The sequence below is a fragment of the Sorex araneus genome, chromosome 1 (genome assembly GCF_027595985.1).
Source record: "Sorex araneus isolate mSorAra2 chromosome 1, mSorAra2.pri, whole genome shotgun sequence".
NCBI lineage: Eukaryota > Metazoa > Chordata > Mammalia > Eulipotyphla > Soricidae > Sorex > Sorex araneus.
In genome coordinates this window covers 333,221,518-333,249,179 of record NC_073302.1, presented here as the reverse complement: position 1 = coordinate 333,249,179, position 27,662 = coordinate 333,221,518, and the positions used below count along the sequence as shown (strand labels likewise).

Below are 27,662 nucleotides of genomic sequence, written 5' to 3'. Positions count from 1 at the left end.
AACATTCAGATGAAAATATTAAGATATTATAAGTGTGGGACCGTGCTCATCAATTTTGTTTGTATTTTGTGATTTTATACATATGCAAAATTTATGTACATGTGTACATATACATGTTGTAGGTGGGAGAAATGTTCCTCCAAAGAAGTAGTTCTCTTGGGTCCTTATGAAATTATGCTGCGGTTTCTTCTTTAAATTGGCTTGCCAATCATATTACAGGTCACTTAATTTGTCTATCTTGTCAAGTGATGCAGATGACTTGGATGAAGGAGGTAGCCTTGAAAGCAGTGCTACAGTTTTCCTGCCTGCACCACCACCTCCAGTCACTTGGGGAAATGCCCAAAGAATTAGGGCTGGTAACCCTTCTTCCATGAGCACTGGGAAACTGTCAGACTACATCTTAAGTTCAATTGTCTACAGGGCACATGAACTGATTCCCACCATCTATGTTCTTAGGGAGTCATGGGCTCAGTTTGAAGTGATGAATTTCTCTTTTCAGGAAAAGAAAAATCAGTCTTAGCTTCTACAGGTTTTTCAGGATCATTTTTTTTCCTTTGCCAAAAAGAATTTCAGGAGGTGATGAACACTGAAGTACCATGGTTTTATTTAGAGAAATATGAGGGGAGAGAAATGTGTGTGTGTGTGTGTGTGTGTGTGTGTGTGAGTGAGAGAGAGAGAGAGAGAGAGAGAGAGATGTTAAAGAGAGAGCATAGGCTTCTCTAGCGTATACTCTAGGTGAGCATCTCTAGATACATCAGAGAAAGAAAAGAGAAGGAATTGATTGCTAAGGCCCAAGATTCAACTGTTTTGTTTGTTTTGGGGTCACACCCAGTGATGCTCAGGGGTAACTCCTTTCTCTACACTCAGAAATTACTCCTGGCAGTGCTCTGGAGACCCCATGGGATGCCAGTGATCAAATGCCGATTGGGCATGTGTAGGGAAAGTGTCTTATTCGCTGAATTTCCAGTCTCAACCAAGATTCCATTTTTATTGAGGGCTAAGCATAGAGGACTTTGGATTTCCAAGGGCTTAATATTTATTGGTACGTTTATATGCTTAGAATTGGAATTAGGATAATAAAAAGAAAGAAAGGAAGGAAAAGGGAAGAAACAAACTGGTCAGTGATCTATGGCAACCAGGATTTGTTCAACATAGGAGCCTTTGTTTTGGGAGGAGTTGGCCTGGCTCTTATCTGACTTGACTCTGTGTGTGTGTGTGTGTGTGTGTGTGTGTGAGAGAGAGAGAGAGAGAGAGAGAGAGAGAGAGAGAGAGAGAGAGAGAGAGAGAGAGAGAGAGACAGACAGACAGACAGACAGACAGACAGAGAGTGAGAGTGCGTGTTTTCTGAAGTGGATGCCTTCTCAGCAACGTTTAAGTCAGGCACTTTACAAAAAGAATACACATTACAAAAAGAATAGTCAACTCTTTTTGTTTATACCACACAGATATCTTTGTCATTTCCATAGGATGCTTTTGGAACATTTAGAGCTCTCATCAGCAGATAGGGTGAACTTTGTAGATGGTCAGTTGAGGCCTTTGGGAACATTCCTATATGAGTGTTCTCATCCTGTAAATCTGTAAAACTTTCCTTTTCAAGTCACTAGAACTATCCATACATAGTCATAAAAAATTGTACATAGACTCCCTTAGATACATTTGATCAGTTCTAAAGATAGATTTTTTTTGGCAGTGGGGGGCATGTGAGCTACAGTCTTCTTTATCACTGTATACTCAGCTCCCAGTATAAGATCTCCTACATTGTAGATATTCGATGCACATTTTTACTGAGAAAATAAATGGACACTAAATTAGGTTTCTTGAGATTATAATAAAACAATGAAGCCTAATTTTTATTGGTTGGTGACTGCAAGGAAGGTACTATGCCAAAAATTTACTCTGTAGTTAATTGTGTTTGATCTTCACAAGACTTTGTGCTGGATGCTAATGCATCCAGGACCAGGCTGTGCTGTGGTCACAATCACAGTTTCAGTGACTTTACTCAGTGTGCAAAGTCCACTGAAGTTAAACCACCCCAAAGAAATTAAGAGCTGAATTCAGAATGAAAAACTAACAAACTCTTCTGTTCACCAAGTCTTTTATCTAATCTTTTCCTTAAAACATAAGGATGGTTGAACTATTGCTCAGAAGCCTTTCTTTAGATTTGCAGATAAAATCAGATGTGCCTCATGGGACAACCCATGAGGGAATTTTTGAACCCTTTGAAGCCTACCAGCTTGCATCCCCACTTTTCTAAAAATGGGTTTCCCTATGTCTTTTTTTCCTTTAAAAATTGCTCCTGTGATTGCAGACAATATGGTTGCTTTGAGGACATAAGTCAGCTCTCTTCCAGTCTATTGGCTTGTTGCCAATAAAGTTCTGTTTTGTTTTTGTTTTGGGCCACAACCTGGCAGTGCTCAGGGCTTACTCGTGGTTCTGTGCTCAGGGATTGATGTCGATGGACCCCACGGGTGACTCATGTGAGTCGGGAGGAAAGAAAGACAGTCACCCCACCTCTGCTACCCGGGTCCTGCTGGGAAGACTAGGACTGGCAAAGTCTGCCATGAGCCCCTGCTCGGCACGGGCCTGAACCCCGCCAACCCCACCAGGTGGCCGTCAGGCCACACCTGAAGTCCGATTGTTCTTCAGGCACAGGAGTTGATCCCCGCCACCTGATTTCTCAGGGAGCCACAGACTCAGGCTGGAGCGAGGTTTTGCTCTTTGCAAGAAAAGAAAGGCCAGTCCCAGGCTTTAACCAGGGTTTTCGGGGTTCTTATCTCACTTGCAGAAAATAATTTCAGGAGTAGAAAGCAGTGAAGTAAAATAGATTTTATTTGGAAGTTTTGAAGGAAATAAGGAAGAGAAAGTGGGAGAGTGGAGAGTAATGCTCGGCCACATGAGTGCACAGTGAGGGCATATGTACACCCCTCCTTTGTTCAAGGTGGCTTTTATAGAGTATCTTCTCAGAATGACTTGGTCAGGAATGTTCTGATGTCTTATCTGGGCCGAATCATTAAAGTTAATCGGATTAAGAGGTCCTAGGGTATTTGAGGAATTTCTTTCATGATTATGGATCCAATCTCCTCAGGGTTTGCTAAAGTTCTTATCAGGGCTTGTTTTCTATATCCACAGGGTGGATCAACCTTAGAACTTTCTTTCCCAGAAATTTTGTTGACCTAAGTTTCATTGCTGAGGGCCTTTCCCTGTCTACCTGCCTACATCAGGGTCACTCCTGGTGGGGCTCAGGGTGGGGTGCCAGGGATCAGACATGCAGGGCAAGTGCCCTACCTGCTACACTATGCTTTGGCCCCAGTATAGCTCTTTCTTGACCTATCACTGTGCTTTTGATTGATTGGTTCTTGAGTAGCATGGGACCTTCAGAGTTACAGTCTGGCTGCTAGCCCTCAGTACAGTGACTCTGTGACCCAGACTACTTCAGAGGTTACTTGTCCAAAGTTATACAGTTGGTGTATGGTTGAACATGGGCTGGAAGTTAGACTTGCTGGTTTTCAAATCCCATTCTTTTTACCTACATAAAATGCTGCCCTTTTAGGGGTGGTGGTGGTGGTGGTGGGACACACACATATCCATCTCTACTCAGGGATTACTCTGGTGGTTCTGTGCTCAGGGATCATTCCTGGCAGGCTCAGGAAACCATATGGGATGCCAGGGATTGAACCTGGATTGGCGACGTGCAAGACATGTATCCTGCTGGCTATATTATTACTTTGGCCCCAAATGCAGCCTTTCTCTTTCTTTCTTTCTTTCTTTCTTTCTTTCTTTCTTTCTTTCTTTCTTTCTTTCTTTCTTTCTTTCTTTCTTTCTTTCTTTCTTTCTTTCTTTCTTTCTTTCTTTCTTTCTTTCTTTCTTTCTTTCTTTCTTTCTTTCTTTCTTTCTTTCTATTAGTTTTTCTTTGCTTTTTGGGCCACACCCAGCGATGCACAGGAGTTACTCCTGGCTCTGTACTCAGCAATTACCCCTGATGCGGGAACCATATGGGATGCTGGGAATCAAGCCTGGGATGGCTGCTTGCAAGGCAAATGCCCTACCTATTGTGCTATTGCTCCAGCCCCTAAATGCAGCCTTTCTTAAGGAAATTAATTTTCTTCTAAAGATAACTTGACTGTAATAAAGGGGATAATAAAGAACATATTGGGTTATGGGTTTGGAGGAGTGATTCCACCTCTGGTTTATTTTTTACAATGTAGACAAGTTGATTTTCTCACATGGGGAACAGTAATTATTATGATGGTAATATAAAGTGGTGCATATAAATAGCCCCTGGAGGAGAGGCAAAAAAGTACAATCGAAACAACATCTGCACATGTATGTTCATCGCAGCACTGTTTACAATAGCCAGAATCTGGAAAAAACCCGAATGCCCCAGAACGGATGACTGGTTGAGGAAACTTTGGTACATCTATACAATGGAATACTATGCAGCTGTTAGAAAAAAGGAGGTCAAGAATTTTGTAGTCAAGTGGATGGGCATGAAAAGTTTCATGCTGAGTGAAATGAGTCAGAAAGAGAGAGACAGACATAGAAAGATTGCACTCATCTATGGTATATAGAATAACAGAGTGGGAGACTAACACTCAAGAACTGTAGAAATAAGTACCAGGAGGTTGACTCCATGGCTTCGAGGCTGGCCTCACGTTCCGGGGAAAGGTCAACTCAGAGAAGCGATCACCAACTACATTGTAGTCGAAGGCCATGTGGGGGAAGGGAGTTGCGGGCTGAATGAGGGCTAGAGACTGAGCACAGCGGCCACTCAACACCTTTATTGCAAACCACAACAGCTAATTAGAGAGAAAAAACAGAAGGGAATGCCTTGCCACAGTGGCAGGGTGGGGTGGGGGGGAGATGGGATTGGGGAGGGTGGGAGGGACACTGGGTTTACGGGTGGTGGAGAATGGGCACTGGTGAAGGGATGGGTTCCAAACTTTGTATGAGGGAAGTATAAGCACAAAAGTGTATAAATCTGTAACTGTACCCTCACGGTGATTCTCTAATTAAAAATAAATAAATTTAAAAAAAAAATAAATAAATAGCCCCTGGAGAGACATAAAATATTGAATAAAGATGTAATGACATTATTACTGATTCCTCTGAGTTTGTCTTGTATAGATTTTCTTTTTACATGTAACAAGCATAAAAATTCTTAGAAAAAGACAAGTAAACATTTTAAATGATCTTGTAACATTTGGTTTTCTTGTTTACTATACCTTACAACATAAAAAAAATCTAACTTCATTGGTATAATCATTTTAGTCTTCTCATTAGATTTAAGTAATGTTATGTTTTAACCAAATTGGCTTTGTTGAAACCTTCTAACCTTTATTTTTTAGTTTTATGTTAAATTTTATTAAAATATTATAGGGAGTTGTGATACACAGTCCTTTCTGAGGAATAGCATTTTAAAACACATTTGCTGGAATAAAGCAGGATTCACAGAACTAAATCCATAAGATAATGGCTGAAAAAATTTTTCATCAGATGTGAGTTCACATATTTTACATAAGCCTAACTACACAGTTAGTATGTACCTATACCTTTTTTTAAAAAATGTAAGAGTAATGCAATTTATTCAACCTTTGATTAAGCCGATTGAATTGGGAATGAACTCCACTTTTGTTATTTTCTTTTTGGGTCACACCCGTTGATGCACAGGGGTAACTCCTGGCTCTGCACTCAGGAATTACTCCTGGCACTGCTTGGGAGACCATATAGAGTGCCGGGGGTCGAATCCAGGTTAGCCACGTGCAAGGCAAATGTCCTACCTGCTGTACTATCAGTCCAGCCCCTGAAATTCACTTTAAAAATTTTTTTAATTGAATATCTGTAAGATAAACCATTACAAAGCTGTTCATAATTGGATTTCAATCATATTAATGATCCAGCATCCATCCCTCCACCAGTGTATATTTTCCACCACCAAGGTCCCCTGTTTCCTACCACCTTCCTCCAACAACCCGCCCCCCCCCCCCCACTCTTCATTTCCCGCCCCGCCCCATGCCTCCCTCTATGGGAGGTACTTTCCTCTTGCTCTCTCTCCTTTTCCTATTGTGCATTATGGTTTGCAATACAGGTGCTAAGAGATCATGGTGTTTATTCAGGGCATTCGGTATTTTTATTGGGATGCTAAGGCTGGAGTAGCTTTTCAGTTGGGTAGCTGCTTTGGGGTGTGGATGTGACTGCCGAGGTTTCCGGAAGTACAGGGAGGTGGGGAGAGGTAACCCATCCCGACCCGAGAAAGCCTGGAGATTTCAGTCACAAAACCCACATACCAGAACTTTCAGCAGATTATGTCTTGGTGAGGTTGGAATATGCCACAGTTGCTTGCCAGGCTCTGCCGTGTAGACGGGATACTCTTGATAGCTTGCTGGGATCTCCAAGATAGGTGGAGGAATTGAACCCAGGTTGGCTGCATGCCATGCAAGGCAAACACTCTACCCGCCGTGCTATATATATATATATATATACACACACACACACACATATATATTTATATGTGTTCATTAAATCACTGTGAAATATACAGTTACAAAGTTGTTCATGATTGAGTTTCGGTCATACAATATTCTGACACACATTTCTTTACCAGTGTACATTTCCCACCACCAAGGTCCCAGTTTCCCTCCTGCCACCATCCCCAGGCCCTAGCCAGTCTTTGTGGCAGGCACTTTTCTTCTCTCTCTCTCTCTGGACATTATGTTTTTCAGTAAAGGTACTGAAATGTTTGTCCCTTTATTTTCAGCGCACAGTTCTTATCCAGAGCGATCATTTTCAACTATCATTGTCATAGTGGTTCCTTTTCTTTCCTAACCACTCTCCCTCTTACCACTTGTACCTGCTGCCATATACCACCCCCAGCTGTTACCCCCTTGTCTATTCTGATTGGTTGCCTCTTCCGTGGCTGATACTTAAACTGACAGACTAAACTCACCTGGCACTCTACCGTTTTGCACCTGCTGTATTAATCCTGCATCTAAGGACTTTTGTTTTATTGGTTGTTCATTTTTTGGGGGTTCTTTATCTTACGGTATTAGTGAGATTATATGGTTTTTCTTTTCCCCTCTTTGAGTAGTTTCATTCAGCACAGTCCCTTCTCTCAAGGTTCATCCATATTGTCACATGTGTGTTTTTTGTTTAAAAGAGCTGAATAATACTCCCTTCTGGTTATGTACGACATGATTGGCCATGCTTGATTTATTTTTTATTTTTTGGTGTAGGGGTAATGGGTGATGGTGGGACTCTGCTGGTGGTGCCTACCAAGCAGTGCTCAGGAGACCAGGGGCCTACTGGTGATTCTTGTCCAATCATGTGGTAGGCTTGGGCCACGTGGAGCTGGGGATAAACCTGTTCTACCCTGTGGTCCTGGGGCCTCCAGTGACAGCCACACCTGCAGTGATAAGGGACCACCTGATGCTAGGAATTGAACTTGAGTCAGGCCCTTGGTTGGCCTGTGTCCTAATGGCTGTACTATCACTGGACCCTAAGCTTGGCGTTTCATATGTATTTTAATCTCCAGCCTTCCCAGGTGTCTGTTGGGTGTCTGTTTGATCATGTTACTCTCTGGGAATACCCTGAGTTTACCTCTCTCTGCCTCACATTGCTCCAGATAGGACATTATAGATTTTCACAGTTCTCTGACTTTTTTTCTGGCAGTGTTTAAAATAATGCAATGTAAAACACTAGAAAAAATTATTTCAGTGGCATTTGAAAGCAAAATTCCTGTTAAATTACAAAAGAGCTGACAGACTAATTTTTTCTCAGAGTGCATATTTTTCTCAGAGTGCATCTTAAAATCATGTTTATTCCTCATTGTTTAAATACGACCCTTCTTAACCAAGGGCAAACATGCTATGCCTTTCTTTTCCTCTCCTGTTTGGACATAAAGGCTGTTATTGTTGATTGTCTTGCCTTGGGTTAGTCAAAAATGAAGTTTCATTTGTGTAGAATACTTTCATTATGAGATAATGGGTTACTTTAATTCCATACTTTTAGAAGAGCTAGGAAGGCATTTACATTTACTCCCGATTTTCCCTTTTCAGAGTCTTAGAGACAGTAAGAATTCGTTATAGAATAGGCTGTTTGACACATCTTTTCATTGGTAAGCCATTAAAGATCAGAAAAAGAGCAGAAAGCGGACATTGATAGCACTGAGAGCCTTTGGGAAATTACATATATGCAATGGCTGAGAGTTAGACAAGTGACTTTGTATGTGCTTTTAGTCAGAATGTGGTCTGTGAAAATGATAACTTACTGAATTTATGAAATGTCTTCCTAATGGACTGGTTTTGAGCTTTCATAGTGATGAGCAGCAAGTGATGGCTGTTGTTATCCTTTAGCCTGGGACTCCTCCAGTGACACTACCTTTCTATTGTTTTTCTCAGTCTATATAATTACATCTTACAGACATCACCAAAATGACTTACATTCCTAGCAAATTAGTCTTTGATGCTTATTCCTCCAGTTTCTTCTATTTCATTTTGGCATATAACTTCTGATGCTACTAAAGACTATAATTAGAATAATGAGCCAAGTGAGATTTTAAGTCTTATGGGGCATGATGAAGAGGTCAGGTTCACAAGTAGGCCTAGATGGGGTGTGGCTGCCACCTGTGCAGCCTCAGGTCTGTTTATTTTCTCCAGGTTGGTAATGACTGTTTCTTATTATCTTCTCTGTCTTCTGTGAACCTTGCCTGGTTAGGTTAGAGGCTTCTCCAGGTAGGTATTCTGCTAGCAGTGTCATTTGAGACCTGACTTAATGAGATTAACCCAGCTCTGCTACGTGGCAGAAAGGGAATTTTAGGAGAATGTCTCATCACTTACTGAACTGGGAAGCAAAAAAATGAATCTCCTTCAGATAATGCCAATCTCAAGGAACTGTCAGTTTAGACTGGTTGTCAAACTACAGATCTTAAACCTCTGCCACTTCCTGCCTTTCTGAAACTGACACTTCCTGGCTTCAGTTTAAACAACTATCTTTTCAACCTGCAATTTAGTCAACATATAGATAATCTTTAAAGAAGATGCTCTAATCTATTGCTCTGGCCAACCCCAGCTGATGTCTACAAGAGACAGAATATCTTGTATGTATGCTGTGAAATAGTAAAGACAACAACAGACCAAAAAACAAAAGAAAACAAAAACAAGAGCAAAAACTGGTTAGACTAATCTAGAGTAGTTTCTCACACAAAAAACATAATTCTTAGGTTGTAAGTTTCTTCTTCAGAGTATATATAATACTCAGAAAGCAGTCCTCATAGTGTCAAACTAATTTCTAGTTATTTCCCTCCACCCTATTACTTACTACCTTACTTAAAACTTCAGCCTCAGTTTTAGAATTAGTTTAGTTCTGAAGGGATGCTTCTTACTATGCTCTGCTTTATTCTGAATTCGCACGGAATAAAATTGCTTGTAGACTTACTTTTCCATATATTTATGAGACTGCATAGTAGTTCATTGTTTTAAATGCACTTATTTTAAATATTTTGCCTTTGGGAGGAATAATCAACCCTAACAGAAGGGAAAATTAGATTTATGACTTTATTTTTTTTTATTTTATTTTTATTTTTTTTATTTTTTTTGCTTTTTGGGTCACACCTGGCGATGCACAGTGGTTACTCCTGGCTCTGCACTCAGGAATTACCCCGGCCGTGCTCAGGGGACCATATGGGATGCTGGGATTTGAACCCGGGTCGGCCGCGTGCAAGGCAAACGCCCTCCCCGCTGTGCTATCTCTCCAGCCCCTAGATTTATGACTTTAGCATACAAAATGAACATTATCATGAACTGGAAGTTCAATTAAACAGTACAATTAAAATCTTTCCAGCTACATATGGCAAGGGCTGGAGCCATAGCACAGCGGTTAGGCGTTCGCCTTTCACACGGCCGACCCGAGTTAATTTCTTCCGCCCCTCTCGGAGAGCCCGGCAAGCTACCGAGAATATCAAGCCCGTGTGGCAGAGTCTGGCAAACTACCCGTGTGTATTGCATATGCCAAAAACAGTAACAATAAGTCTCTCAATGAGAGACGTTACTGGTGCCCGCTCGAACAAATCGATGAGTAACGGGATGACAGTGACATATGGCAAATAAAAAAGAGTGATTGGGGCTACTACTGAGTACTAAAATTATTAATTATAACCTGTGAAAATGAAGTTTTTTCATAGAAAAAAAGGAGATAGTTTCATTGTACATGAGAGAACCCTAATGGCAGACAAGTTTCTTTAAGACTTTAATGAAAGAAGATGACAAAACATAAGTCATTGCTTTTTAAATGAATGGTACATTTGAAACCATTCTCTCAAAGATTCTTATTAGCCTATACTTAAATGGTGTAAAGTGATACATAACATAAAAAGGTTAAAACTGTGATAAAAGCTCTCATAATATTGTCAGGCTATTCATGTTGAACAGAAAATTTTAGAAGGAAGTTTTAATCTCTCTAATCTTAAGGAAAACACTGTTGACAATGCTTGTTGTGTGACATTAGTAAACCTCAACTGGTGTAATGTTGATTTTCATCAGATACCATTTAATTGTAAAAGACTGGTTAATGATGGCAATGTATCATCAAAAGGAAAGAAAAATGCTTTACAAACCATTTATTTGTGCATACGTAAGTTTTATGTGATTAGTTTTAAAAAATTTATACTTTTCAGTGGAAACAACCAAAATTCTGTAACTAAGTTTTGAGACCCATTAAAACAAAGTTTAATGAAAACCCCCTGTTTTCTTTTGATTGATGTTGTACTACTTTATTAAAAGTAGGGGTTCGGATTAGTATAGGGTTAAGGTGCTTGAATTGCATGTGGTTGATCCAGGCTTGATATGGACATCACATATGGGTCCCTGAGTTCTTCCAGGAGTGATACTTGAGTGCAGTTGGGAATGAGCCCTGAGTACACCTGGGTGTAGTCCACTCCTTAACCCCAAATATTTCAGTGCACATTGCCCATAATCTATTTATGATGTTACATCTGCTACTTTAGGACTTCAAAATTCTAGGTTCATAGTTTTTTCTGGATAAGAATTTCTCATTATTTGCCTTATTTTGTCCAAAACAGAGGAATTTAGGTACTGAATGACAAGTTATGGAAGAACTTTTATTGGTGCAAAAATTCAAATTAAATCAGTTGAACGGAATATTCTTATATGTAAGTGAGCCAAAGTCTGCAATATTAAACTGTATGTGTTACATTTTTTTTGGGGGGGGGGCAGGTCCTGGTGGTACTAATAGTAACCAGGGCCACATGAGGTGGTGCTAGAGAGTCCATATGGTGCTTGAGTTAGAACTGGCAGCTCTATGCATGACAGGCATGTTCTATATCCCAGGCCCTATTTTCCTTTTTTAATTATATCAATATTGACTAAGTTTGTTGGTCCTAAGAAGTTTCCAGAGACAAAAGAGCAACAGATTTTAAAAAGTCAACCCTTCTCTCTGAAGTGACTCCAAATATACAAAAGTATTTCTAATTTCAGAAGTATTCATTTCTCTGGGATTCTCACATTTTTTATGTATCATTTTCAAGAATACTGCCATGAAATTCTCAGAACCCTGATTTGAGATTGTCTTTTGAATCTGACTTCTGAAAAGATTGTTTTGAAAAGATTGAAAGAAAAAGGTAGCGAATGCTGAAGATGATGGTGGAAAGACTTCCTCAGTACCCCACTTAGAATGCTTCCCATCTTCCTTTTGCTCCTCTCATCCCATTATGAAGTGACATGAGAATATGAGCAGGTTTCCGAGATGCATGTGGGCTAAAGGTAGGAAGAAGCATCAGTGAAGCTGTACATAGAGGGAGTCTCTTTGACCCTAATCCATGGATTCTGACTTGTGCTGGCCTTACTCTGACTACAAAGGTCAGGAAGGAGCCCCAGCCGTAGGTTAGGGTTCTCACCCAGTACTTGCTGGGAACCAGGACAACTTGTGCAGAGCTGGGAATAGGAAACAAACATATTACTGACTAATGAAAGCAGAAGGACTCAATAACTTAAACACAGTCATTGAAACATTTATTGTGCATGAAACACCTAAAAATTCTGAGGCAGTTCAGACCCAGTTGCTATCTGATTACCATTTTAAAGTTTTTATAATCTTATTAAATTGTGATCTCATTTACTTATGACAATCTAACCTGAGTTACCTTCTATTTACAATACTGTGAGTATAAGGTTTCATGTCTACAACATTTCAACACTACAACACCACTCCCCACCCAGAGTTTCCATTTCTTCCACCATTATCTCAATCACACTCCCTCCCCCCCATGCCATGGTAGGCTCCATTCTGTTGTTTCTGTAGATCAATTCTTATATTCTGTTGTTTTTGGCCATTCTCTTACAATTTCTTTATATCTCACATATGAGAAATATCTTTCTGTATCTGTCACTCTTCCTTCGGGTTACTTCACTCAGCATGATGCTCTCCACGTGGTGGCAAATGGCATAATTTTATCTTTTGTAGCTGAGCAGTTTTATATTGTGCATATAAATCATAGCTTTTTAATCTAGTCATCTGTTCTTGGACACTTGTGTTGCTTCCAAATTTTGGCTATTGTAAATAGTGTTGCAATGAATATAGTAGCACAAATATCTTTTTGAAACAGAAATTTTGGGCAGTTGGGGTAGATGCCCAGAAGTGAAATTGTTGGGTCATATGAAAGCTCAATTTTTAGTTCTTTTTTAGGAGTTTCTCTGTTGTTTTCCAAAAAGGCTGTGCAAGTTGGCATACCCACCAGCAGTGAGTTCCTTGCTTTTGTGCTTTGTGATGCCACTTTCACATTATTCTTTGATTTGTGTTTCCCTGATATCAGTGAGGCAGAGCATTTTTTCATACCTATTGGCTATTTGTATGTCTTCTCTGAAGAAGTTTCTGTTAGTTTCTTCTCATCTGTCCCATCCCGTGGGACTTGTTCAACGTGGGTAACCGGGAGAGGGTGCGAGAGTAAAAAGGAGACAGACGCAAGGAGAAAGAGACAGACACAGACAGATACAAGAATGGGAGCAAGCTCCAACTTTATTTTTCTTAAGCTAGTCTTTTATAATTGATTATATGAGGAAGTGGGCAGAATGGGAGAATAGCAAAGAATGCAAATGTTAAACAAAACTGGATGTGGGCCCTGGTGGAAGTTTCCCTGGGCATTGTTCTGCAACCTTTCCCAAGAAGCGGTTGTTCCTAGTTACAGGTCAGTTTGTACTGACATATTGGTGCCCAGGCATGGGTTTCTGGCTGTTCCCAGGCATTGGTTCCCGGCACTCATCATTTTGTGATGGAGTTGATTTTTTTGGGTTAATTTCTATAAGTACTTTATTTTATAGTTATCCTCCTGCCAATTTTGAGGTATATTGGACATATTTGACATAACATATATTTGATATTTTGAAATTTGATATATTTGACATAAATGTGTGAGGTCTTTTTGACCTCCAAACAGCATTTTCTGAGAAACCTACCTACTATTTTCCATAGTGGCTATACCAGCTTGCATTCCTGTGAACAGTGCACCAGGATTCCATTTTCCCTATGTTTACTACCAACTCTGATCAGTTTTCTGTATATTTTCTGTCTTTCTTTTCTAACAGGTTTGAAGTGATAATCTTGTGGTTTTGATGTGCTTTTCTCTGATGATTAGGGGTGCTAAGCACCGTTTCCAAAACCTATTTGCCCTTTGCATGTATTCTCTGGGAAAATGTCTATTCAGTTCCTCTTCCTATTTTTAAAAACCAGTTTTAATTTTGAGTTGTATCTTTATCTATTTTCTACATTACTCTTACCAGAGGTAGGATTTGCAAATATTCCCTTCCATTCAGTAGTTTGCCTTTGTAACTTTTGGATGGTTATCTTTGTGGTGCAGAAACTTTGATTTGATGTGGTTCCACCTGTTTGTTTTCTTGCTTTAGTTAATTAGCTTTTGGTGTCATATCCATGACTTTGCAGTCACAATCAGTGTCAAAAGCTTCTCCCCTATATTTTCTTACAAAAGTCTTATGGTTCTAAGTATAAAATTTAGGGTTTTTAATTAATTTTGAGTAGATTTTTGTGAGTAGTGTAAGTTAGAAATGAAATTTTATTCTTTTGTTAATGGTTATCCAGTTTTCCCAGCACCATATATTAAAGAGGTGTTTCTTCCCCACTGTAATTACTTGGTGCCTTTGTCAAATATTAGTTGCCTGTGTGTGTGTGTGTTTCTTTTTTTACACTCAATTCTGTTCTGCTGGTCATTACCTTTGCTTTTTTAAGCTGACACCATACTGATAGTATAGATTGAAATTAGAAAATGTGTGCTCTTTGACTTTTCTCAGCATTGCTTTGTCCACTTATAATCTCTATTTTTGTTCATTTGTTTATTTCAGGAATGTTTATTGAGACACTGCAATTTACGAAGTTGTTCATAATAGAGTTATTTTAAGGATACAATATTCCAACACCGTCCCAGCACAATGTTCCCTTTCTTCCACCAGTATCCCCAGGTTTTCTCCCACCCCCAAACTTGTCCCCTTGGCAGGCATATAACAAACGTATTTCATATCACTTGGTCTGTTAAGACTTGAAGTAATGATAAACAGAATTATTAAAAAATAATTAATTAGTGATAATTGATATATGTTTTTAACCTTTCTTAATCTAGTAGGGGACAACCATATGCACCATTAGTGAGTGCCCTACATGAGGGGAAGTTTTCTTTTGTCCTTTTAACACTTCTCGCAAAACTGGCTTCAAGGCTGCTAATTCCCCAAACTGTTGCCTGTCCATGAAGCTCTGTAGAGCTCCTTCAAATTTGAATGATAATCTAACTGGGTGGAATTTCTTGGTGAGGTGTTAATTTCATTGAGTTTTTGTACTAAATCCTTCCATATTCTTTGGGTCTCATTTCATAGATCTGTTATACATTTTATGGACTTTCCTTTTTACATCAGTTTCTTTTGTGACCTTGCTGCGTTCAATTTTCTTCTTTGGGCCTCTTGGGTCTTGGTGTCTGTAATCCTTGACTCAAGGAAGTTCTTATAGATGATTTCTCTATTGTTTCTTCATTACTTTTTCCTTCCTGTTCTTCAGGGACTCTGATGAGTCTTATATATTTCCTCTTGACTCATCCCATAGTTCTCTGGTATCCTGATAATTTCTTTTCAGACTACTTTCCACCTCCTGTTGTTTCCTAGCAGTTTCCTCCTTCTCATCTTGGAGCTCCTCAATCTTTTGTTCAGTTTTATTTTTTCTGCTATTTAGAGCTTCTATTGATTTTTTTAAAATATTACCTACCATGTTCTTCATTTCAGTTATGTATGACTGTAGTAGATTTTTTATTTAGACTTTTATGCTTTGCTGACTAAGTGTGCTCTCATTCCTTTGAGCTCAATGAACTTTCTCATCCCAGTGTCAGTAAAGACACTGCTCTCATTCCTTTGAGCTCAATGAATTTTCTCATCCCAGTGTCAGTAAAGACACTGTCTCAGGATTTAGTAAAGTTTTTCTACCTTCGGTGATAATCGCTTTTCTCATTGATCTTGGTGGGCTTCTACATGTTTTCCTAATTGATTTTCTAGTGTTCTTGTTGTGCTGTGGTTAACTCTTTGTAGTTACTTCCCCTCGAAGATAGTGAGAGATTAAGCTGGAGATTGCTCACTGTCTTCTGCCATCCTCACAAAATGACAGGAAGAATAACTGTGAGCAGTGTGTAATTTGTTGAGTAGAGCTGCATGGTGTGGTGTGGTGTGGGACCTTCATATGGCTCAGGGCAGGTGTGGAGACTGCTGGGATCCACCTGAAAGAAGAGGTTCTGCTCCTATTCTGCAGTAGACCCAGTGATACCAGGCAGTGACAAGCCTCCCTGGAGAACATTTTTTTTCTTTCAATTTTTTTTCTTTCAACATTTTTTTCTTTTAATTTTTTCTATGGATAATTTCATTTTAATTTATTTTTTTTTGTTTTGTTTTTGGGTCACATCCAGCAGTTATCAGGAATTACTCTGGCTCTGTGCTCAGGGATCGCTTCTGGTGGGGCTTAGGGGACCATATAGGGTCTGGGGATTGAAGTTGGGTTGACTGCATGCAAAGCTAGGGCCCTACCTGCTGTACTATCTCTCCAATCTCCCATTTTAATTTTAATGAAGGGTCACTTTGAATTTAAAGATAACTTTGAGTTTATGCAATTTTAGAAGTATTAATTTTGATCTATGAGCATGAGGAACTTTTAACTTCAAGTGTTTAAATTTTGTGCCTTCAAGTGTTTATATTTTATTATAATAAATAAGTCAATCAGTGTATCACTGTATCACTGTCATCCTGTTGCTCATTGATTTGCTTGAGTGGGTGCCAGTAACATCTCCATTTGTCTCTGTTGCATTAAGGGTCAGGGGAATGAGGCCCATTATTATTACTGTTTTTTTGCATATCGAATATGCCATGGGTAGCATGCCAGGCTCTGCCATGTGAAAAAATAAATGAATAAATATTACAATAATTAAATTATAAATAAATTGATTTACTATGGATGGAATTTAATATGGATGGAACACTGGCTCAGGTCTTCACACACTACCTGTGTGAATGCAAGGTTCTGTCCCAGTGGAAAACTAGCAGAACCGTTCTGTTGTACAAGACGGGAGACATCCACGACATCGGGAACTATCACCCGGTCTGCCTGTTTAGACTAGAGCTGTTACTGACTGGATTCCATGGGACGTCAAAAGAACACCTGGCTGCCCACCTACGAGATGGTCAGACTTCTTCATCAAGACCCTGAACAAACGGTTTGATGCTCTTCGTGTTCCTGGAGCGAGCAGACACCACTGGGCTATACTAGCACGTGACAGGAATGAAAGATGTTACTGGCACCCGCTCGAGCAAATTGATGAGCAATGGGATGACAAGTGACAAGTGACATGGATGGAATTGTTTATTTTTTCAGACGATTTTCTATTGGTGTATAGGAACACAGATGTTTTCTATATGTTGATTTTAATATTACTAAATTTGGTGATTAGTTCTAGGAAGTTTTTGGTGGAGTATTTAAGATCATGTAATCTACAAATAAGGACAATTTAACTCTTTTCCTTTCTTATTGAGCCTGACATTTATTTATCTATTTATTTTTGTCTTGATTTCTCTGTCTAGGTCTTATAGTACTGAGTAGGAGGATAAGAGTGGTGGACACTTTCTTCATTTTCCCAATCTTAAAGGAAATGCTTTCAACTTTTCATCTTCCTATATAATGTTGACCTTGGGTTTGTCTTAGATGATTTTTTTCTTTTTTTGCTTTTTGGGTAACACCCGACGATGCAAAGGTGTTACTCCTGGCTCTGTACTCATGCTGTGCTATCGTTCCAGCCCCTGTCTTAGATGAACTTTATTGTGTTCAGATATGTTTCTTCTACACTCAGTTTGTTAGGGATTTTATTTTTCCAACCAAAAAAAGACAGTTTTGTCAAATGCTTTAAAAAGAACTATTTAGTCATATTTTTAAAAATCTTTTATTCTATTAAAAGAGAATAAAACATTGATTTCTGTGTGTAGATTAATTTTGTGTCCCAAGGATGAATAATTTTTTGGTGTTTTGGGGCCACACCCAGTGATGCTTAGGGCTGACTCCTGTCTTTATTCCTTTTTTTTTTCTTTTTGGGTCACACCCGTCGATACACAGGGGTCACTCCTGGCTCTGCACTCAGGAATTACTCCTGGTGGTGCTTGGGGGACCATATGGGATGCTGGGAATTAAACCCGAGTCAGCTACTTGACTGCTTCAGTCTTAACAGAATCAAAGGCCTTCTTTAAATTGATGAACATTATACAGAGCGGCATCTTGAACTCTCGCAAAACTTCAATGAGCTTGGTCACTGTGTGGATATGGTCGATTGTGCTGAATCCTTTTCGGAACCCGGCTTGCTAGCATGGTTGTCCTTCATCTAGTGTTCTGCCTATTCTATTCAGGATGACTTGAGTGAACATCTTGTAGACGATGGACAACAGGCAGATTGGGTTATAGTTCCCTATGTTGTGGATATCTCCCTTCTTTTACAACAGAATGGTCCTGCTGGTTTTCCATTGGTAGGGAACCTTCCATTCAGACAGGTAGCATGTGAAGAGCTAAGCTAGTTTATTGACGAGTACTGCTGGCAGATTCTTCAGGTGTTAGGGTCTGACCTTGTCTGGACCGGGTGCTGTACGCATCTTTATTGACAAAATGGCATGTCGCATTTCGGAAGGGAGGACGTTGGGAACGATATATCCATCTTGTTGAATTTGGTATGTGGGCAGGTGGACATGGCTGTCCAAGAGATCTGAGTAGATGTCATGAATAATCCTCTCCATTGCCTTTCTGGAAGATATGATAGATCCATCAGGGCATTGGAGGGCAGTCATCTTGGTCTTGTATTGGCGAAGGACAGGCGAGCATTGCGAATACTTTTCCCAGCTTCTACCACATCAGCCAACACTGCTGCTCTTCTCTTTTTGAGGTCTTCCTTTATCACTTCCTGCACAGGTTTGTGAGCTCGGACGTTAGTTTGTGGTTGCCTGAGGTTCGAGCCAAATCACGTTGGCAAATGAGCTCAAGAGTTTCCGAAGAGAGGCATCTGTTTGTGGCTTTCTCACTCTCGGCATTCTTCGTGCAGTCATGGAGGTGCTGAAACAGTTGATCCTATTCCTTTTCAAAGTTGTCAAGGATGGCATCTTCCCACGTTGCCGCAACAGTGCCAAAGAGCTCCCAGTTGGTGGTCATTCTGGGAGTTCTTTTCTTAAACTTAAACTTTGAAGACCTTTCTCCCTGCTCTGTGAAGTAGAATTTTGCACGAAGGAGGGTGGTCCAATCCCGTTTGGAATTTTGGGACAACAGCAACTTTGGTCAGGCAAAACCTTCGATTGAATATGATATGGTCAATTTCATTGTGGAACTGTCCACCGGGAGACCTCCATGTCCAACATTTAGATTTGGCCATCTGGAACTGTGAGTTACCATGGATGGTCTTGGTCGACATGATGAACTCAGACAGCTTCTCACCCTGTTCATTCCATTCTAGGCCATGGGTTCCAATGTGAAGTTCTTCAGATGACCTTCTTGGTCCTATCTTGGCATTAAAATTACCGATAATCATCTTGTAGAAGGTGTAGTCTTCTTTATAGAACTTCTCCAGCTCCATGTAGAACTTCTCAATTTCTTCTTCATCGTAGTTGGATGTTGGTGCATAGATGATGAAGATAGAAACTGCCAGCAGTGAGCCACATCTATTCAGGTGTAATCATCCAATTCATGTTGTTAGGCATTTGAATGAATCAATGCTCATGGCCAAGTTTGTGTTCACAAAGACACCGATGCCACCACTGCCTCTATTGTCACATGTTCCAAGGAACAGTTCTCGAAGGCCGAAAATGGTGTGATGTGATCAATGCCTTCTCATTTCGGTTAGACTGATGATGTCGTACTTGATCTTCTGCATTTGCACCATCAGATCCTTGATGGATGACTTTGATACCAGCGTATATGCATTGAAAGCACAGACAGTCATTTTAGTCCTTCTTCATTTTGGCAGTGTAATTCATCCCTGAGATTTCATCAGCCTCTCTTTGCTCATCCTTCTTAACGCTGCTGTATTGGGGCTCTTTTAGTGTCAGGCAAATGAATCCCATCGTTGTTACTGTTTTTTGGATATTGAATATACCACGGGTAGCTTGCCAGGCTCTGCCATGTGGGCAAGGTACTCTCGGTAGCTTGCTGGACTCTGAGAGGGATGGGGGCTTTTATTTTTATTTTATTTTATATTTTTTTTAAATTTATTTATTTTTAATTAGAGAATCACCGTGAGGGTACAGTTACAGATTTATACACTTTTGTGCTTATACTTCCCTCATACAAAGTTCGGGAACCCATCCCTTCACCAGTGCCCATTCTCCACCACCCGTAAACCCAGCGTCCCTCCCACCCTCCCCAATCCCATCTCCCCCCCACCCCACCCTGCCACTGTGGCAGGGCATTCCCTTCTGTTCTCTCTCTCTAATTAGCTGTTGTGGTTTGCAATAGGTGTTGAGTGGCCGCTGTGCTCAGTCTTTAGCCCTCATTCAGCCCGCAACTCCCTTCCCCCACATGGCCTTCGACTACAATGTAGTTGGTGATCGCTTCTCTGAGTTGCCCTTTCGGGATGGGGGCTTTTAGGGCAGCCTCCAATTGCCCTTACAGGTATTCCCATGGTATTCCCATGGTTTATACCATATTTGAACCTCATCAAATATGGTGTGGAAATTATGGGAAATGGGTATTAAATGTCTTATGGTGTGTCCAGAAAGCAGCCTGGAGCATGGCGGTGGCTGGGTAGTGGAGGTAGTGGAGGTTGGCTGATGAGATATTTATCTGCCTTGGGTAGGGTGGATTGTCTGGGTTTGATCCCTACGGCGCTGGAGATTGGAGGAGGCAGACAGAGGATCTTGTTTCCAGGTCTCGTTGGGCCTGGAGTCCAAGGTCACAAAGTTCTATTAGAAACTAGAAATATTAGAAGTAAATTTACTGTAACTATTTAAGTGGATGACTAGCTGAGGAAAGAAGAAAGCGAAGCACCCTGGATGGGATTCTGCCCTTAAGCGGATCTCCTAGTAATCTGGAGTAATCTCCTTAGATGAGATTTTGTTATTCTCCTGGAGGAGTGGTCTTACCCCTCTTTGTTGATTTGTTAGTATTCAACCCACCTTTGTGTCACCACCCTACGTGATTGCTATATAAACTAAGACTGTAAGAGAAGTAGGGGAGAAGAAAAAAACAGAGCACAAAGCGAAAGAGAATCAGGGAGTCATTGGAGCCAGAAGCAGGGGAAAGAAAGAGCATAAAATGAGTCAGAAGTAAGAGTTAGAGTCAGAAGTAAGGGTCAGAGTCAGAAGTAAGAGTCAGAGTCAGAAGTGAGAGTGAGAAGGGCTCCAGAGAGAGAAGCAGAAGGGCTTCAATGAGAGAAGGAGAAGGGCTCCAGAGAGAGAGAGAGAGAGAGAGAGAGAGAGAGAGAGAGAGAGAGAGAGAGAGAGAGAGAGAGAGAGAGAGAGAGAGAGAGAGAGATTGGAAGAAGAGAAATCGGAAGAGACCAGAGGAAAGATGACAGACAGAGAGTGGTCAGGAGAGACCAGAGGAGAGTCTACAAAGACAGAGTCAGAGATAGAGAGACAGACAGAAGAGAGCACACAGAAGCAGAGCACAAGGAGGAGCCATCCCAATCCGGTCCATGCACAGCAGCTCAAGAGCATTGGACGTGAATGAAGAGAGAGAGAGAAAAAGAGAGAGAGAGAGAGAGAGACAGAGACAGAGAGAGACAGAGAAACAGAGAGAGAGAGCTGCCCAGAGAGCCCGCAAACACATATCATATCACCTCTTGCGTGCGCGTGTTTATATTTTTATACAGAGGGGGATGTATTTTTTCACTATGTGACACTCAATGCTGGGGTGTGGTCATCCACTGTTGTCAGCAGTGGATGCTTTGGACTACTCATGGAGGTATTGACTACATACAGATAAGGGCTTTTCTATGTTTTATTTTTCATGCTTAATAATGTGATGAAAATACAGATTCAACTTAATACTTTGTAGTATTACATCTTGAATAGTTAAAAAGGTAGGAATACTCTTTTAGTAATAAAAACAATTATTTGATTCAACAAAGAAATCACTCTTGCCATGGATGAATGACTGTTGTATTATTTTACATATTCTTTGATTTTGGGCTATTCCTAGCTCTATGCTTGGGGATGTTTGGGTGATACATGTTGCTCCCTCCCCATGTGGGGACCTTTTCTTTTTCTGAGACCCTTCTTGAAACTGAGAAATTGTATTTGATAGCAGCTAACATCAAATGAGCAACACCTGATACCCATTAGCTGATGCCCTTTTTATTGCCCACCACTCCAAACTTAGGATATCTGAACAATTAGCCAATATTTTCAATTAAAAATTTATTCTTTTCCAGCCCTTGGAAATATTCTGTATAACCATCATCATCATCATCATCATCATCATCCCGTTGATCATCTATTTTCTTGAGCAGTCTTCGTTCGTCTTAGCCCTGAGATTTTAGAAGCCTCTCTTTACTTTTCCTTCCCAACGATTAAGAGCCTCCAATGTGGTATTGTTGGGAAGGTCGTTCTGTACAATAAGATTGATTATTCAAATGAGAGCTTATTTTGGATTAAATGCTGTAGTTTTCATTTAATCTCTATGTCAGTCTCTTGTTCACCTCTTCAGGTAGGTTCTGTCATCCTCATTTTGTAAATAAGAAAACTGAGATTTTAAAAAGTAAATCTTGAAACCTGGAGCAAGCACAGAGGGCTAGAGTAAATGCTTTTGGGTACAAAGGCCCAGAGTTTAATCCCTGGCACTGCAGTCTAAGCACTACCAGTGGAGGCCCTGGTGTACCCAGCAGGCCCAGCTGGAACCCTGAAATTCAGGTCTACAGAGCTGGTGGTCAAGTATCTCCAGGAATGGCCCTGTGGTTCTTTGAGAGTTTCCTGGAGTCCGCCCAATAAAAAATAAATCACTCTATTAGGTTTCAACTTGACAGTCATGTGAGGTTTTTCATCTGTCTCACTTGTCTCTGCTTCTGTTCTTTGGTCATAATTTTGTGTTTATTAAAATCAGAGGACAAGACTATTTTCTTATTATTGCACATATGTATAAATTATTACAATGTTGATAAAATGAAAACAAAAAACTTGGAATAGATCTTTCTCCATTCTTAAGCACATATAAATGAGTAGCAAAGGGGCCATGATTCAATTCTTATCATCACACATGGTCCTCTGACTTCCTCAGGTCAGAGGAAGAGTACAGCCATGACTAAGTCCTGAGTAGTGTAAGTTGTGACACAAAAAATGAGAAACAAGCAAAAAATGAGCACTAGCTTCTATCAGTCCCTCATCTCTCATAGTCTTTCTGGTCTAGGGTCCAGTTCTCAGTGACAACTGGAGCCGTCTGGAAATTTCCACACCTTTGCTCTTCACCTCGCAAGCTAGCCTTCTTACAGCTCTTAAAATGGATGTTTTAGAACACAAAGATTTTGGTTTCTCTATTAAATTCTTTAATGCTTCTATTATTGCCCATAATGGAGGTTGCACGCACTTTCCATAAGCTTCTGAAATCCCAGTTATCCTAAGCTCTGTCATGCTACCTCAAGACCCCTTGCCCATAAGACTTTTTCTATGTCCATTTGGCTTCTCTTCTTCTTTCTGACTTTCAGGACTTGAGTGTAAGTCTGACTGTCTTACCTAGTTATGTTCTCTTTCCTTCTTCTAAAGTACCTCACATCCCATAGCCTTTGCTTTATAGTTGGCAGGGAAGGGGTTGATCATCTGTGCACCCTGAGGCGCTTGTGAATGTAGTTTCATTCTAGAACTTAACACTTTGGAAGCACTCAGTACATTTCTGTAGAACGAATGGGAGACGAAAACTTTGCCTGCTCAATCGCTTGCCTGACTCTATTAAAATTTCTCTGAGAGGTAAGAACTCAGCACGGAGTGTGTGGATGTGGGTGAAACCTCTGTGGACTGATTTCTGAGAGAAAGAAAAGTTGAATGCTAAGGTTCTTTTTTATTCTCCTTATAAAGTAGATCTAATACTCTTTATTAAATGAACTATGAATCAGGCAGCATTTTTTCTAATAGTAGAAAGGCTCTGTCACAATGTTCTTTTAGGTTAATTGGTTTCAAATTTATAGTCATATATATTGCTTGTATATGTGTATATTATATATATATGCATATACATATATATATATATGTAGTTTTTGTGGCCACTCCTGATAGTGTCTCAGGGCTTACTCTAACAGCCACTATAGGGATGGATGCCTGCCACTGGACTCTGCCTGCTGGAGCACTGTCCCCCACTGGACTCTGTGTGCCTGAGCACTCTCTCCACTGGGCTCTGCCTGCCAGAGCACTATCTCCCATTGGACTCTGTGTGCTGGAGCACTGTACCACACTGGACTGTGTGCCTGAGCACTGTCCCCCTTTGGACTTTGTCTGCGGGAGCACTGTCCCTCATACTTGCCATGTCCGTTGGTGCCAGTGTCTCAGTGCTGGGCGAACAAATGAGGAAGAGACAGAATACCAACAGGTCCTGAGGTGTCTGGGGGCTGTCCCCCAAGCATTGGTCCTGACCTGAGCAAGTGTAGCCCACTGAGGGCTCTGTGGGACCATTTTGTCCTACCAAAATGGAAGAGTAAAACATTTGCTCTTGCCTGAATCATAAAGTCATGAGGAGAGTCCCAGAAACTGACTCTGCCTTTGTTGACTGAAAACTAGCATTATTAACACTCATTTCTATGGAGTATTTTCTAGGATATTCCTTTCCAGAATATTTTTCTTGCCTTTGCTTCCAGAGTGTTTTACTCACCTCCTTTCTTCATCTGCTTGAACCCTCCCTAGTCAAGCTCTGCCCTTCAATGGGAGTCTCTAAGTCCTGAATTGGTGAGGGAGCCTCCCCAAACCCCCACCCCACTGGCAAAGCTGAGGTGGGCGCTGGATGGGCCTGGGGTCTTACAGCAGGCAGTGTGCGCCCACCTGGTACCAACTTGGCGCTCCCCCTCCACGCCCGCAGCTTGTTCTGCTCAGCCTTTCTGTCTGTCACAGCAACACCTGGGCCCTTTCCTTTCTGGGGGGAAACTTCCCAGAGGATTTAGCATCTTTTGACGTTTTCTTCCAATCAGCCACCAAAATAATTGCCAAGTTCTCACGCGGCCACTTCCAGTTCCCTGGGACTGCTGGAGTACCTGGTCCAGGGCACTTTCTTTCCTGCCAGGGTTGTTTGGGGGGCGATTCTTTTTCTAGTGACTGTGACTTTGCTTTACTTTAACAATACTTTTAACAGAGTGCTTTTACTCTACTTTAATGGAAATGGCCTTCACCATGTAGGTCAAACCTATTAATTATTTATCCAAATACTTTGCATTTTCCGGTTAAAATAGAGGAGGGTCGCAAAGAGTGTCCTTATCTGGGGAGAGGAGCACAATACTTTGTGTTTTATTTTATGATCTAAATGACTGAACTTTTTTTTTTACCATTTGTAATGGCACTTAAATGTAAGACATGAAAAATTTTAACTTAATTTTAATTTTGTTTTAGATTCCTTTACATTTCAAGGAGAGAAGCAGTGGTGATTTTTACCCAATGGAAGAATGATGTAGCACCTTCCCGATACTTTTCTCATACTTTCAGGTAAATTAATCTGTTAATCATGAGTTCCTACTTTGTTTTCTCTAACTTGGTGTTCTGACTGTGTTTGAAATGTGCAATTTCATTTTTTTCCCAGTAGTTTACTATTATTTCAAGATGATGCTTTTTTCCCCAAAGTAGTGCAATTATTTAGCTGCTTTGAAGTTTTGTAAAGATGGCAATATATTTGTAATACCAACATCTTCAGAATGACCTCTTCCTACAGTGGCAAATGACTTAAAGAATGTAGGTAGAAGACAGGATGAACGGATAGGGATTGAAGCACTTGCCTTGAGTGCAACCCTGAATCAAGCCTGGTTTAAACCCATGTCCGCATGTATGATTCCCTGAGCACAGAACCAGGAGTAAACCTTGAGCACAGCCTGGTATAGTCCTAACTCCCTTTCCCACACCCAAAAGACTTTAATTGGAAGAACTCACAATTGAAAATAGATTTACTGATAAGAATATTTCCCCCCCCTCTTTTTCAAAGTATTTACTAGGCTACAATGTGCAGGGTAATTGCTTTGCACATGGCCAACTTGGGCCCAATCTCTACATGCCATATGGTGCCCGAACCCCACCAGGAGTGATCCCTGAGTGTGGAGTTAGAAGTAAGCCCTGAGCACTGCCAGGTATGCCCTCAAAATAAACACATGACAATACCTAGCCTTCTTAATATTAAGTTTATAATCCATTTGGCTAATATTTAGTCCATCATTTTTACCATGCCACAAATAGTTATTTAAATAAAAATGGTCTAGGAAATTGAAGTATGATTATTCTTTCTAACTTGTAATATCTTATGGAGTGTCTGCTTCCCAGAACTCTTGAAATTAGTATTCCCAATGGATGATATGGTTGGGTTTTGTCAGGTCAAATGTCTGGAATGTTGTTAGTTGTGTTCTTATAACCAATAATTTTGAGTTTCTTGGGCATATGGTATTTTATTATATCTGGCAAGACTAAACTTAAAAGACAAACACACCACCAAGTACCTTTGGGATGTCATTAATGTCAAAATGCCGTAGTGGAGGGTTCCATCTTTAGCAGAGTTCCTCCTCCTCTTTTTTTCTTTAGAAATGGTTCATCATCATCATCATCATCCCGTTGATTGTTGACTTTCTCAAGTAGTCTCAGTAACGTCTCCATTCATCCTAGCCCTGATATTTTAGAAGCCTCTCTTAACTTGTCTTTCCAAACGGTGCCACATTGGAGGCTCTTTCAGGGTCAGGGGAATGAGACCCATCATTGTTACTGGTTTTGGCATATGAATACACCACAGGGAGTTTGCCAGGCTCTCCCATGCGGGCAGGAAATTCTTGGTAGCTTGCCAGGTTCTCCGAGAGGGAGAACTAGGCTATAAGAGGGCGCCACGAGCTTCTGGGAGCTTGGTTTTATAGTCTCTGGATGTTGGCCATTGATGGGTTACCTGGCGCTGGGGGCAGTTTCTGGGTGTGACTGGAAAATGGGGGATCTGGGCTTCCGGAAGAGGCCCAGTTCCGATCCGAGCAGAGTCTCTTGTCCCTGTGCCTAGCTGTCTTCATTGGAGGGGGTGGGTTGAGTTTCCCTCCCTACCCCAAGCAGAGCCCCCATAGCCAAAGACCTCTGGAACCCAGCCAAAGCCATGCTCATGGCCCCTCTCCACACGTTCTGATGAACCTCATGCATGAAGGAACCGGCAGAGGAACCCAGGTGTGTGGGACCCGATGCTGAGATCTCCAAGCCTGCTATGATTAGGACTGGGCCTCTTCTGCATAGATCCTCCATTTTCCAGTAGCTAGGCAGTCACATCCAGATATTTCTATTTATAATAACAAAATATTATATAAAGATAATATTAATAATATTAAAATAATATATAATGTACAAATAGTAAAATTTTAGAATGAAATACTACAGAGCTGAGACAATGGCTCAAAGGGTATTCTTTGCAAGCAGAGTCCCTAAGTTTGATACCCAGTGCTTCATGGTCCCTCATCATCACTGAGTATGGCCCCTGCTGTCCTGAACACTGTATTGTCAGGCTCATACTGCCAGGCTGAGCTGCACCAGGAGTGGCAATCCAAGCCCCAGTAGAGCTGGGGATATAAAAGTGAAAATAGGTATTTTAAATAAGCTGTATTTAATGTACATGTACCTTTACAGGTCCTTATACTTTGCTCTTTATTTAACAAATCTGTGTAGAGATTTTGTTAATGGATTTGCATTTTGTATTTTTACTTTTGTTACATCTTACTGATATAAGAATAGAAATCAAAGCATTTCATTTGTTTTTTTATCAATGAACTGCTTTGTAGGAAATAATAAAATTTGTGGCATTAAAGAAGGATTTATATATTTAACAATAATATCAAAAGAAAAACAACCTTACTAAAAATTAATAATTCAAATAAATATAATCAAAGATTCATTCTTCGCAAATTCCTTACTGAGTATACAGGAAACAAAATGATTCCAGGCCACTTGACAGTACATAGAATTTTT

The 27,662-nt window shown here is 40.6% G+C and overlaps 1 protein-coding gene across 6 annotated transcripts in view; it reads left to right on the top strand.

Annotated features, from left to right (window-relative positions):
• The window catches only part of CSGALNACT1 (chondroitin sulfate N-acetylgalactosaminyltransferase 1), a 415,840-nt gene that overhangs the window by 117,792 nt on the left and 270,386 nt on the right, over window positions 1-27,662 (top strand). For all 6 annotated transcript variants that reach the window (XM_055120424.1, XM_055120430.1, XM_055120445.1 and 3 more), the window contains exon 3: window positions 25,086-25,178. The gene's annotated coding sequence lies outside the window, so the exon portion shown is untranslated. The remainder of the gene's footprint in view (window positions 1-25,085; window positions 25,179-27,662) is intronic.